Source organism: Aquila chrysaetos, chromosome 1 (assembly GCF_900496995.4).
Source record: "Aquila chrysaetos chrysaetos chromosome 1, bAquChr1.4, whole genome shotgun sequence".
Lineage (NCBI taxonomy): Eukaryota > Metazoa > Chordata > Aves > Accipitriformes > Accipitridae > Aquila > Aquila chrysaetos.
In genome coordinates, this window is record NC_044004.1 from 83,104,268 (window position 1) to 83,116,592 (window position 12,325).

The window sequence follows — 12,325 nt, forward strand, 5'->3', positions numbered from 1 at the left end:
TTGTAGTCAAGCAATTGCAAATCCTTTCTGTTTTAAGTGGTTTTCCACACCTCTCAAGCCCTTCTTGTGTTGTATAAACATGATAGCTGTAAAAAAAAGTACCTTCAGCATTGAAGCAAGGGTTGGAAAAGCTTGCTAATCCTCCATCCTGAGTGCTATGTCTGCTAATGCCTTGAGCAGTTTTGTTCAGTCTTTGATCCATGATGTTAATATAGTTTCATTAACTGCTGAAAGAGTAAAAAAGATAGCCTCTTAGGTTTTTGTTCCATTGCAGCCCCAGGGTATCAAAGCTTGCCCCAAAATGTGGGAAAACATTTTTCCATACATCCTTTCTGAAGATTAGAAATGCTCACCAGCCATTTTACACAGGACCAGAGCTAAGTAACAGCCTTCTCTGCAACTAGGCCATTGACTGTGGACTTGCTCTGTTGAGAAGGCTGAGAACTCAACTCAAGAAACGTTAGTGGGGTGGTGTGAGCACCGGGGAGCTGTGGTAAACGTCCCCCTCACCCCTCCCAATTAAGTTAGAGCTGTCCCTTTTAAAGTGTTTGCTTGGTGTGAAAAGCATTGTATATGGTAAAAACCACAGACTCTTAACTGCGAGTGGCAAGCTAGCCATGCAGATTAACACTTGAGATGTGTCTGTGATTTAATTTTTTCCTTGTTTTAAAAAAAGCTGTTAGTGACCAGGAGTGACAGCTGTCTTAAACCTGTGCTGTACATTATTTCTAAGCTCTGCCATCAGCTTGATGAATAAGAGAATCCCCAGCTGTCTTATGCCTAATGGAAACCTCTTCAGTGTGTCTTTTTGGATTGCACTCTCTATTTACTGAGTCTATATACTTGGTTACAAGTCTACCTTCTGGTCTGGCTGCTGCTAACAAGAGTGGTAATACTTCAGTAAGAAAAGAATCCAATGTCCGATTCTATCTAACCTAAAAATACAATGCAAGTTAGCATCATTTGTTAGAATGAGGGGCAGTAAGCACGCATGTTGTAGTTCAGATTCAGGATGAGAAACCTGCTGATATTTACAATTTGACTTAGTTTTCAGGTTTTGAGATGGGTTTGAGATTCAACAATTTCAAGATTTTTAACCCAGTCTGTTCAGGCCCTACATGTGCTTAATTAAAACAAGGTGTTATCATATAGAACTGTCTTGTTTCTAGATTCCAGTTGTCGGTCAGGGTTTGGAGGTCTATGGTATTCCAAGGTTTTGATATATTTATGGGTGTCTTAACAATTACAAGGATCTGGAGGATCTGAGGAGCAAAACAATGCTTTTTTAACCCTGAGTTTGCAATCCTTTGAAGTTCTATTGCACACTTGCCTTTTCTGGCTGTAAAAGCATGAAAGGAATTCTTGTTACCTACCTCTGTAATACTCAACCCTTCCTTAGATTTGTTGCTCAGGCATCTTTTCCAGAATTATTCAGTGGTCATGCTGTCATAAGAAAAAGGAAATAAACATCTTGGTTCTGTTAGGAGCAAGACACTACCTGTCAGTGCTGTGTTCTGTAAATTGCTTTGACTATTTACTTATATCAGTTCAATTTGACTGAATTCCATTCCTGCCTCATATATTTCAAGCTTCCCAGTAAGTGTGGGATTGATAATTAACATGCCAGATGCTATGCAAGGGCAGCATCCTTTGGAAAAGGCTGGCATCTTGCAGTTGGGGCAAATCTGTACCAGTGTTGCCACCTGGTGTGCAAGGTGGGGTGTGTTCTTTAACCAAAGAAAGGGGAAAGGCTTATTAGTCTTGTTTATTAAGACACAACAGGGTTTCCAGGGCGTTTCCTTGTATTTCTGCACTGTGCAGAAATGAAGGACTTGACATGAAGAGAAAGGGCAAAAAGGAAAATGACTTTGTGTTCCTTTGAGGGGAAGCACAGATTACATGAATGTATACTTTAAAGCATTGTTATGTCTGGGTGGTTTGCTTTGGTACAGACTTCCTTCTTACGAGTTTCAGCATGACAGAGATATTGCAGGAATGTGCTCTTCAGAGTTTTTAGTCATCTGCTTTGTTGCGACAGCCCCTGGAAATACATGGATCTGTCTTCAGTGCAAGCAGTGCACATCTGAGCTGTAGATGAGAGAAGTAAGAGTCAAGACAACAACCTGGCTGTATTTAAGAAATAATTGAAAAAAAATCCACCTTCAAACCCTTGTGTTTTCCATTGGGTACGTCGATAGATCTCACTGCACGTGACTAATAAAAGAAAGCTTTACACTACACCATGGGGTTTTCTAGGCAGATCCCCACTGTCTGTCTGTGAGGATGTCCTGCTCCATTGCACATCTGGAACAGCTTCCCTGGGAGTGGCAGCATCAACTGGGATGTTCCACCAGTCCTCGCAAGGCTGCTACATCTGCCTGGCAAGGCCACCCAGACTGGTAATCTTGTTTCTGCAAACCAGGCTGCACGCTTGTGGTCCTTATTTTGGGTCATGATCCAGAATGACTATTCCTGACTGAAGTCAGGAAAAGCACAAGCAAGAAAGCAAGAATATTTCCTGATACTACAGTGAATCCTTCTTGATAAATTTTCTTTGTGAACGTAAGCCAATATTGGTACAATCTTAACTTAAAGATTGATCCCTCCTTCTAAGGAAGACTAGTCTGAGAGTGTCCCTATGATAGGCTCGCTGAAATCTGCTGTTGGCTTGTGTCCATCACAGGAAACACACCCCACAGTCAAAAAACTTAGTGAGTGGTTGTGCTGGATAGCCTGAGAGGGACAACAGAGCTGCGGTCAGCAATAAATGTCATTATTCTACCTCAGAAGTAACCTGGCTTAGAGTAACCATTTTCTGGATGAATATGTCGAGACCTCTTGTAGGATTTATGCTCCTCAGTCAATTGTTGATATGTTCTCACCTGTTTTTGTTGGGACAGATTGTAAACCATCTCAGAGAGTAGGCTTTGGTGCTACAAGCCCCAATACTGGGGTTTTTATCAAAAAAAAAAAAAAAAAAAAAAAAAAAGGACTCAGAAGACTTACTTTTGTCATTGTTCTCATATCTCTGTAAACTTTCCATAAAGCAAAAAATTTCCTGTCCTAAATCAAGAAAGGTGTGGTAGGACAGGAGCTGAAAGTTGGGGCTTAATTCAGTTAGACAAGCTTAGATATCTGTGGGTGTCCTACCTGGCTTACAGCAGCCAGGGCAGGGTGGCACAGATTTCTCCTGGTCCCTGTTACATGTCTGCTGGCACTGTGAACCATCTTTGTGAGCATTAGATTTCCACATTCAGGCAAATGAAGTGAGAACCCAGTCTCTGAACCATGGGGTTCTGGTATATTTTAAGGTAACTCTCCACCTGTCTCTTCCAGGGTAACTGTCCTCCTCTGTGTAAAATAATCCGGTATTAACTGAACAGGCAAGAGAAATATTTAAGTAAATCTAACTACGTATATATAGCTGTATATAATTTCATTAAATACTTGTTTAACTAGGACCTGGCATGCTGGGATTTCACTACTGAGAATTGAGACTCCTTGTTTCTCTCACCTACTCAGTAAATACATCTATTAACTCTACGTGTGCATATACACACAATGTGCCAAACAATCTCAGCTTTGTTTATCTAGTCTCTTTCTTCATGTGTGTTTTCTTGAGGCCAAACAAACTGACCACTTGATTATCTAAGCGTTAACCATTCACCCTTTCTCACAGACTTGCTTTTTAGACTTAGAAGTTTCTATTCCCTCCACCCTTGCAACTTTGAGGAAAAGTCATTCTGGTCACACTTGGGCTCTGCCTTCCCTGGGTTACAGCCCAAGACAGAGGTACCCTGCTGCCTGATGTGCTGCTGGAGACTAGCAAAATATTCTACCTCAGCATGCTAGTGCTTTGGTATGAGGTGTAGATCAGAGCTCACCTTAAAGCAGACTGCCTCAAAATCACTCCCTTTCCTCCAGTGAGTGGTCACTCTTTCTCAGTATGACTGAAGAAGTAACACCCAAAGGCTGCACTGAGCTGCCTTGAAGTGCTGCTCAGTTTGATTTTAACTGTTTTCTTATTGTCCAGGACGGCATGGAAGAAAGCAATACTGTGGCGGGGATTGCATGTTGTGGTGCACAAACACATTTTGGTGCCAGAAAGAATATCAACCCAGTACAGGTACTGGGATACTACCTATGTAAACGCTTTCATTTGAGCTTCCAGTGTGCACAGAAATTACCCAATATGCTTAGGCAGGGCAATGAGAATGGGATGAGGAATTAGCAGAATGTATTCCACAGGCTGCTAAGGAGAGCTACTCCAGTGTACTCCAGTTGTCCCAAGTCATTCCTTTTGAATTCATCTACCAGTCTGTGTCGTCATTCAAACCCACAAGAAGTTAAGAGGCAACACCAGAGCTGACCCATGTTTGCTTCTTATTTTTCTTGGAGAGCAATGTTAAAGAACACTTAGTAAAGGCACGTTGAACAGTGTATTGCATCATCTTTCAGCAGCAGAAAGACTTTGGTTGTTCAGTCATAAATAAGTGCTGGTGTTAAAAAGATAAGCATATATCTTGTGACAAAATAAAATTCTGCCTTAATTCCAGTATTTTTCTCCACGGTCCCCAGGAGTTCTCTGCATGTTTCTGTGTGTGAAGGAAGCCTTTGCTCTAGGCGGATAATGAGTTGTGAATCTGGTTTCCACAACAACCAACTGCAAACATGCCTAGCGTATTATGCCAGTAGGGACTTAAAACTAGTGCCTTGCTTGTCTGAAGCAATGCTGCTGAAGTGTTACCTTCTACAGATTTTCTTGCAGATTTTTCACATTTTCTGATTATCTGGAAATTTTCTTGCAGAGTGCTGTGGAGGTAACTTTCTCTACATCAGTTAACGCAGAGTAAGGTGTTATTTTTCCCTATGGTATCTTCACTGTCAGAGCGGTAAAATATCAGGTAGGTACTTAGCTGTTTACAGTTCTTAATAATACCTTCTTAGAACATATTTTGCCTCTGGGTTAAGCAATTCCTGAGTAACTCTATATAAAATGTGTGATATTGCAAGTACTGATATTGCAATATTTGACATTGCAAGTACATTGATCTCCTCTTACCCAAACTTTTTAGGCTATTCACTTTTGTTATGCTTTAGCAAGCAAGGACTATATTGCTAAGGCACTGAAAGTAGCAATTTAAGATACCTGTCAGTTGCCACTTGATCATTTAAGCCAATTGAGGTAAAAAAGAAACTACCTACACAAGCATGGTGAGCACTCTGACCTGGTAGTACCACACACAACTTAAACCATGAAATCTAGGTGGAAGAAGTGAATTCTGTGGATGTGAGAGCAAGTCAAGAGTGAGTAACAGCACATCAGAATGTGGGCAGGCTGGCCTGAAGCAACAGAAGACTTCTTGAGCTTCGGTTTGGCCTCTGTCTCAAGTCAGGCAGCTGCTCCAAGCTCTGGAGGGGATATTAACAAGTGGAAGTCTGCTAAGTAAATGGTATTTATGACTGTAAAATCAGGTAAAAGACGGGATCAGTTAAAAGTGGGGATTTAACAGTCTTGCAGACAAGGAGCCATAGAGTTCACCTGGGCACCCAAGAAGTTGTGCTGTGTATCCAGAGCCGCCTTATACTTCAGGAGACAGACCAAAGATGAAGGTATTGTCAGGGCTGTAGCAGTCATTAGGACTAAGTATTAGCTCATGTTTGTAGTTACAAAGATAAAGCCTTGACCAGATGTCTCCACAGTGTCTGGGGCAGTGTTGCTTTGACATAAATGCACACAAAGAGTGTGCAATAGGCATGTGTGCACTGCCCTTCCTAGGCCTGGCTGCTCCTGCAGAGGTGGCTGTGGTGGCATTTTTTGCAGCAGGTTTTGGACAGTCTGCTTAGCTCCTGAACCCGGAGCATCTGGAAAGAAATATCCACCTGTGCTGTGTAGCTGAAAATCTCTGGATCTGGCTATGTGTTACTAGAGAGGAATCTAAACTAGCTTGTGCATGGCTTTGTAGCAGCATCTCAGCACTTACTGTATATAGACAGACTTCCCGGCTGCTGAATGATTTGGCAGAAAAAAGAAATGCCTTGCTGTTACCAAAAAGCTCGGAATGAAGAACTTATCAACACCAATTTAGTGTAGATAAGCAGACACTTCTTTATTGACGGCCGGGTGCGCGGGCGAGTCCTCTCACGAACCACGCACACCTGTCTTCAAAACAATACACCTTATATTAAGACTTATCGATACATATTCATTAGATTTCCAAGAAAAGTTATACATATTCATTAGATTTTTGGGAAATCATTAGCATATGTGAATATCTTTTACGCAGGCGTAGTGAAGGTCTCTCCGAGGCGTGGTAAGTCTTGGAGGCGGGTAGCTTTTGACCAGGAGGTGTGTTTTGGTATTATAATGAAGCAAAGTTCGTCTAGAGTTTATGATTTCTTCACCGATGTTATGGCAACAGGTGCAATCCATCCTTTTTGACAGTAGCTATGCAGTTATCTCTAACGGCTCTAGCCAGGGACCTTCCAGGAGCTTTGTACTGCACATTCTATCTTTGGGGATCGGCCGCTGCGTTCCAAACAGGCCGTTGTCAGGTAACGTACTGACAACTCTTACACCACCCCGTTGTCAGGTATTTCTTTATCTTGTTATTTAAGTTCTAAATGTTCCTACTAGATGATTTTAGTCAATTTCTCCGGCCTTGATACGGGGCTATACAGGGGATTTTACAGCAGACACTGGTTGGTGGTTAAATATATAAAATACAACATACATATGATTTTGCTAAAATATTAAAACTAAATATGATTAATTCTAACTAATAACAAATTAATGACAAATCAGTAACATTTCCCCCCTTTGAAAGTGTTGAAAATTATTTCAATACTTTCACATCATCTATCTAATATTTATTTATTATTATTCTGAGAGTCAATATTTGTTTCGGCATATACTGGTGGTGGACTGTATTCTGGTGAAACAATTGGAACCTTTCTCATGATCATGCAATTTACTGTAATTCTATTGGTAAATTGTTTCTTCAGACATTTTTTTTCAGGAATGCTAATCAATTGGTTTGTTTCTACTTGTCTTTTTGTTCCTGATTATCAAATCAGTCCAGGTTTCTATTATCATTATCTGCTAAACTAATATAAAAAAAACAAACACAAACAGATATGAAAAATTAGACATGTTTCAGAGTCAGTTTTAAAGTTTTTGGATCCCGGCTAATTTTTCATGGAGTAGGTGTTTTCTTCACTTGAATGTAGTATATCCAAACATCTGATTTTGTAATTCTAATAGCTGTAAAGGTGGTTAACAGTATCTGGAAGGGTCTTTTTCAATGTTCCTGCAGGGTTCGGAAGTCCACGTTTTCACATAGACATAGTCTCCTGGTTGTAAGTTATGCACCGGAACTTCCAGGGATAATGGTCTATTCTACACCACTGCTCTCCGAATTGCAGTCAAAGTTTTTCCTAAGGAAAGCAAATAGTTATACACATCTTGTTTTCCTTTTACCTGCATGTTCGGGTTTGGTTCTGGAGATTCATAAGGTTTCCCATACAATAATTCATAAGGACTGACTGAGGTTCCACTCTTTGGCTGTATTCTGATTCGTAATAATGTCAATGGAAGTGTTTGAGGTCATTTTAAATTAGTCTCTTGACAAATTTTGCTTATTTGTCTTTTAAAGGTTTGATTCATTCTTTCTACTTTCCCACTGGATTGTGGCCTCCATGGGGTATGTAAATCCCATGTGATACCCAGAATTTTGTTAACATTTTGGACCACTTCTGCAACAAAGTGTGGACCTCTGTCAGAAGAAATTCTAATAGGAACTTTAAACCTTGGAATTATTTTTCGTAGTAACCATTTTACTACTTCTTTTGTTCGTGTGGAACGACAGGGAAAAGCTTCTGGCCATCCTGTAAAAGTATCAACCCCCACCAGGATGTACCGATACCCATTCTGTCTAGGTAGTTCTAAAAAATCTACTTGCCAATAATCTCCAGGCTCTGTACTAGATTTTATTCGACCTCTTTGAACCTTTTTCCTGATTATTGGATTATTTTTCAAACATACTTCACATTTTGTAGTTATTTTTTTTTAGCTATTCTTAACATTCTGAGTGATACCACTTGTTTTTTGTAAGGAAGTTATTAAGGCTTCTGTTTTCCAGTGACACTCCTGATGCTTTGTTTGAATTATTTCTCTCATCAAAAAGGGTGGAACTACTACTTGTCCTTTAGGTGTTACCCACCATCTGGCTAGGTTTTTCTTAGCATTTAATAATTGACCTAGCTTATCATCTTCCTCTGAGTATTTTCGTTTTTCCCTAGGGAGAGTTACTGTTTTGGAGGGAATTAATGCTATTTGCAATGTTCGTTCTTTTGTTATCTTTCTTGTTGTTTGGTCGGCTAAATTATTTCCAGTGATTTCCTTTGTGTTTCTAATTTGATGTGTTTTACAGTGTATGATTGTTACCTGATCTGGTTTCTGAACTGTTTGTAATAATTGTAAAATTTCATCTTGGTGTTTAATATTTGATCCCTGGGAGGACAATAATCTTCTTTCTTTCCACAGTGCTGCATGGACATGTACCACTTCAAAAGCATACTTTGAATTTGTCCAAATATTTACTTTCTTCTCCTCGCTTAGTTCTAAAGCTCGAATCAAAGTAATAAGTTCTGCTTTCTGAGCTGAGGTGGTACTTGGCAATGCTTCTGCTTCTATAACTGTGGTGTCTGTTGTTACCGCATATCCAGTGTATCGAACTCCTTGTTCTATAAAGCTGCTACCATCTGTATACAGGTCCCAGTCCGGTCGCTCCAATGGTACATCCTTTAAATCTTCACGACTGGAATAAACATACTCAATAGCAGCCAGGCAATCATGTTCCAATTGTCCTTCTTCCTGTATGGAACTTAAAAACACAGCTGGATTTGCCAGGTTAGTTGCTTTTAAAATTACATCATCTTGTTAATATTACTTGGTACTTCATCATTCTGCTCAGAGATAGCTAGTGTCCCCCCTTTTGTTCTAGAACAGTTTTCACCATGTGTGGGATATAGACTGTTATTGTTTTTCCCAAAGTCAATTTCCGAGGTTCTTGTATAATCATCACTGTTGCAGCCACTGTTCTAAGACAATTTGGCCACCCTTTACTCACTGTGTCCAGTTGTTTGGAGAAGTAGCCAACTGGTCATTTCCAGCTCCCCATTTTCTGGGTTAACACACCAAGTGCCAGGTGTTGTCTTTCATGAACGAACAGCTGAAAACCTTTAGTTAAATCAGGGAGGCCTAAAGCAGGTGTAGACATTAAAGCGTGTTTTAACTCTGTAAAGGCCCTTTGCTGTTTTGGACCCCACACAAAGGAAGAGTTCTTTTGGGCCTCATATAACGGTTTAGCTATTAGACCGTAGTTCATGATCTAAAGACGACACCACCCTGCCATTCCCAAGAACGCTCTAAGTTCATGGATATTTTTCGGCTCAGGTATACTACAGATGGTTTCTTTGCGATCTTTTCCCAATTGTCTCTGCCCTTTCGAAATCTCAAAGCCCAGATATATCACAGTCTGACATGCTATTTGAGCTTTTTCCTGGATATCTTGTACCTATTTAGTCCCAGAAAATTCAAGACATCAATGGTTACCTGTATGCAGGTAGATCTTTCTTCTGTAGCAATCAATATGTCATCCACATATTGTAGAAGGAAATGTTCAGGCCTTGGTTTGTCCTGTTTCCAGATTTCAAGCTCTTTTGCCAGCTGGTTTCCAAAAATTGTCAGGCTATTTTTAAATTCTTGGGTTAGTCTTGTCCATGTCAGCTACATCTTTTGCCCAGTTTCTGGATTTTCCCATTCGAAAGCAAACAACTTTCTGCTTTCCTTCTCCAAGGGTATGCAAAAGAAAGCATTTTTTTTAGATCAAGCACTGTAAACCACTGATGAGTCTCCTTTAACGCTGTTAACAATGTATAAGGATTTGTAACCACAGGATATATGTCTTTGGCTATTTGATTCACTGCTCTCAAATCTTGCACTAACCTGTATTCTCCCGAGGGTTTTCTAACTGGTAAAATAGGAGTATTATATTCAGATTCACATTCCTCCAAAATTTTATACTTCAAAAATTTGTCAATCAATTTCTTTAACTCTTGTTTAACTTCTGGTTTAATTGGGTATTGTTTAATTTTTACTGTTCTTGTATCTTTTTTTTTTTTTTAGATCTCTTTTTTTACAGGTGCTGTTAATTTTGATTTACCAGGAATATCTGTTTCTCACACTGTAGGGATCACTGCAAAATCTACCTCTGGTGGAATTTCCTGCTCCTCCACTTTTTCTTGTATCATTAGGATTTCTTCTGTTTTTGACTCAGGTATCTTCAAAAAGAGTTTTCCTTTCTTAAAAACAATTTGTGCATTTAATTTAGATAACAAATCCCTTCCTAACAAGGGTATCGGGCATTCTGGTACATACAAAAATTCATGTGTAATTATTTTATTTCCAAATTTCATATCCAGAGGTTGCAGGAATGGTCTGTTTTCTTCTTTCCCTGTTGCTCCTACTATGTTTGTTGTTTTTGTTCTAATTTTTCCTTTACAAGTATTTAATACCGAAAATGTCGTTCCTGTATCTATTAAGAATTTAATTTCTTTTTTTCCCAGCTTAATTATAACCAGAGGCTCAGCTGGGTTCCCCTCTGGTCCTTTTCATTCATCCAAAACCGTCATTCTGGTTACTTCCTTTTGAATATTTCCTCCTGAGCACTGCACATTTTTAGGACAATCTTTTCTTCAATGTCCTTCCTCCCGACACAAAACACACTGATTCACTCCTAAGGGGGTGTTAAAATTCCAATTGCTAAAATTCATAAATCCTCTCCGTCCACTGCCACCTCGTCTTCTTCTTTTACCTCGTCTTCTGTCTGCTGTTCCTGTCATTACGGCCAGTAATCTATTTTCTCTGATTTTCCTTTCTTCTTTTTCCCTGTTATTATATACTTTCCATGTTGTCTCCAACATTTTATTCAAACTCCTTGAATCCTCTCTCTCCAGCTTCTGAAGTTTCTTTCTTATGTCTGGTGCCGACTGCCCCATAAAAATCAAAGCCAACTGTATCTGAGCCGCCTCTGTTTCTATTCTTAAATCAGTATATTTTCTGGCAGCTTCCTTCAATCTTTCCAGAAACGCTGAGGGAGATTCATTCTTATCTTGTCTCACCTCATATAATTTAGACCAATTCAAAGATAGCATGTTTAACTTCATATAAAATCTATTTCTGATACCGACTCAGCCTTTCTCTATGTTCCACGTTATTTGGATCCCACTGCGGATCCCCAGACAGAAAATTCTGTTCTAATGTTCCACCTATTGTCCCACTCAATACTGCTACTTCTGTCTGTGCTTTGCCAGTTTTTAGTACCATCTGCTTTTCTGTATCATCCAACAAATTATCCAAGATCACCTGTAAATCACTCCAGTCTGGATTCTGCGTTCTAATTATAGTATCCACTACTCTGCCAACTCTCTCAAGATCTTCTCTATATACTCCAGCTGCCTGCTTCCAAGCCATCAAGTCCACAACCAAAAAGGGCACTTTTACATACACTGGTCCATTGTTACTAACTCCCTGCCTCAAGGGAGCTATTGTTTGTGCCTGCTGTCAGGTTCTTCGAGAAATGGGGGTATGAATCACAACTTCAGACGGTCCTTCCCCTGTATCCTCTATTCCACTGCTTTCTGTTTCTTCCATCTGTTCCCTATGCTCTCACCCCCAATTCCTTCCTCTCCTGGGAGGGGATATATCCAACTCTGGCCCTTCATCCTCTTTGGGGGCAATATCACATGCCAGACAACATTTCTTCTCTTTCTTATTATCAAAAGTTATAGCCATTACCAAATTGTCCCTACTAACTAGCTTGCACTCATTCTGTCAATCTTGTCTCTGCCTTAAGTAAAAAAAATAAATCCACATAAGGTACCTCACTCCATTTCCCCTCTCTTCTACAAAACAACATTAACTGCAGAATGGTGTTATAATTCAGTGTCCCATTCACGGGCTACCTTTCCTGATCCTCTAATGTATACAGAGGCCACCAATGATTACAATATTCAATCATTTGATTTTTACGTAAATCATCATATAATTCACCCTAATGTGCCAACAAACATCCCAACGGAGATGTTTTCGGTATCTTTCCATCAGTGGACAAATTTCCCATACTCTTACTCTTAAATAATTTGGCAAATGCCATTATGTTTATACCCAATACTAAATATCTATTAAATATATAACAAATATCAAAAATCAATAATCAATTGTCAGATGTTAAATACCAAACCAAATACCAAATGCCAAATA

At 39.6% G+C, this 12,325-nt stretch overlaps 1 protein-coding gene across 3 annotated transcripts in view; it reads left to right on the top strand.

Moving 5' to 3' along the window:
* LOC115344471 (protein FAM47E-like) overlaps positions 1-12,325 on the top strand; it is a 48,652-nt gene that overhangs the window by 25,581 nt on the left and 10,746 nt on the right. Inside the window, exon 1 of one of the 3 annotated variants that reach the window (XM_030021862.1) lies at positions 4,821-4,904. The exons of 1 other annotated variant lie outside the window; for it this stretch is intronic. The gene's annotated coding sequence lies outside the window, so the exon portion shown is untranslated. Of the gene's footprint in view, positions 1-4,820; positions 4,905-12,325 lie in introns of those variants that run through there. One more of the 3 variants, XM_030021845.1, reaches the window with a different exon arrangement.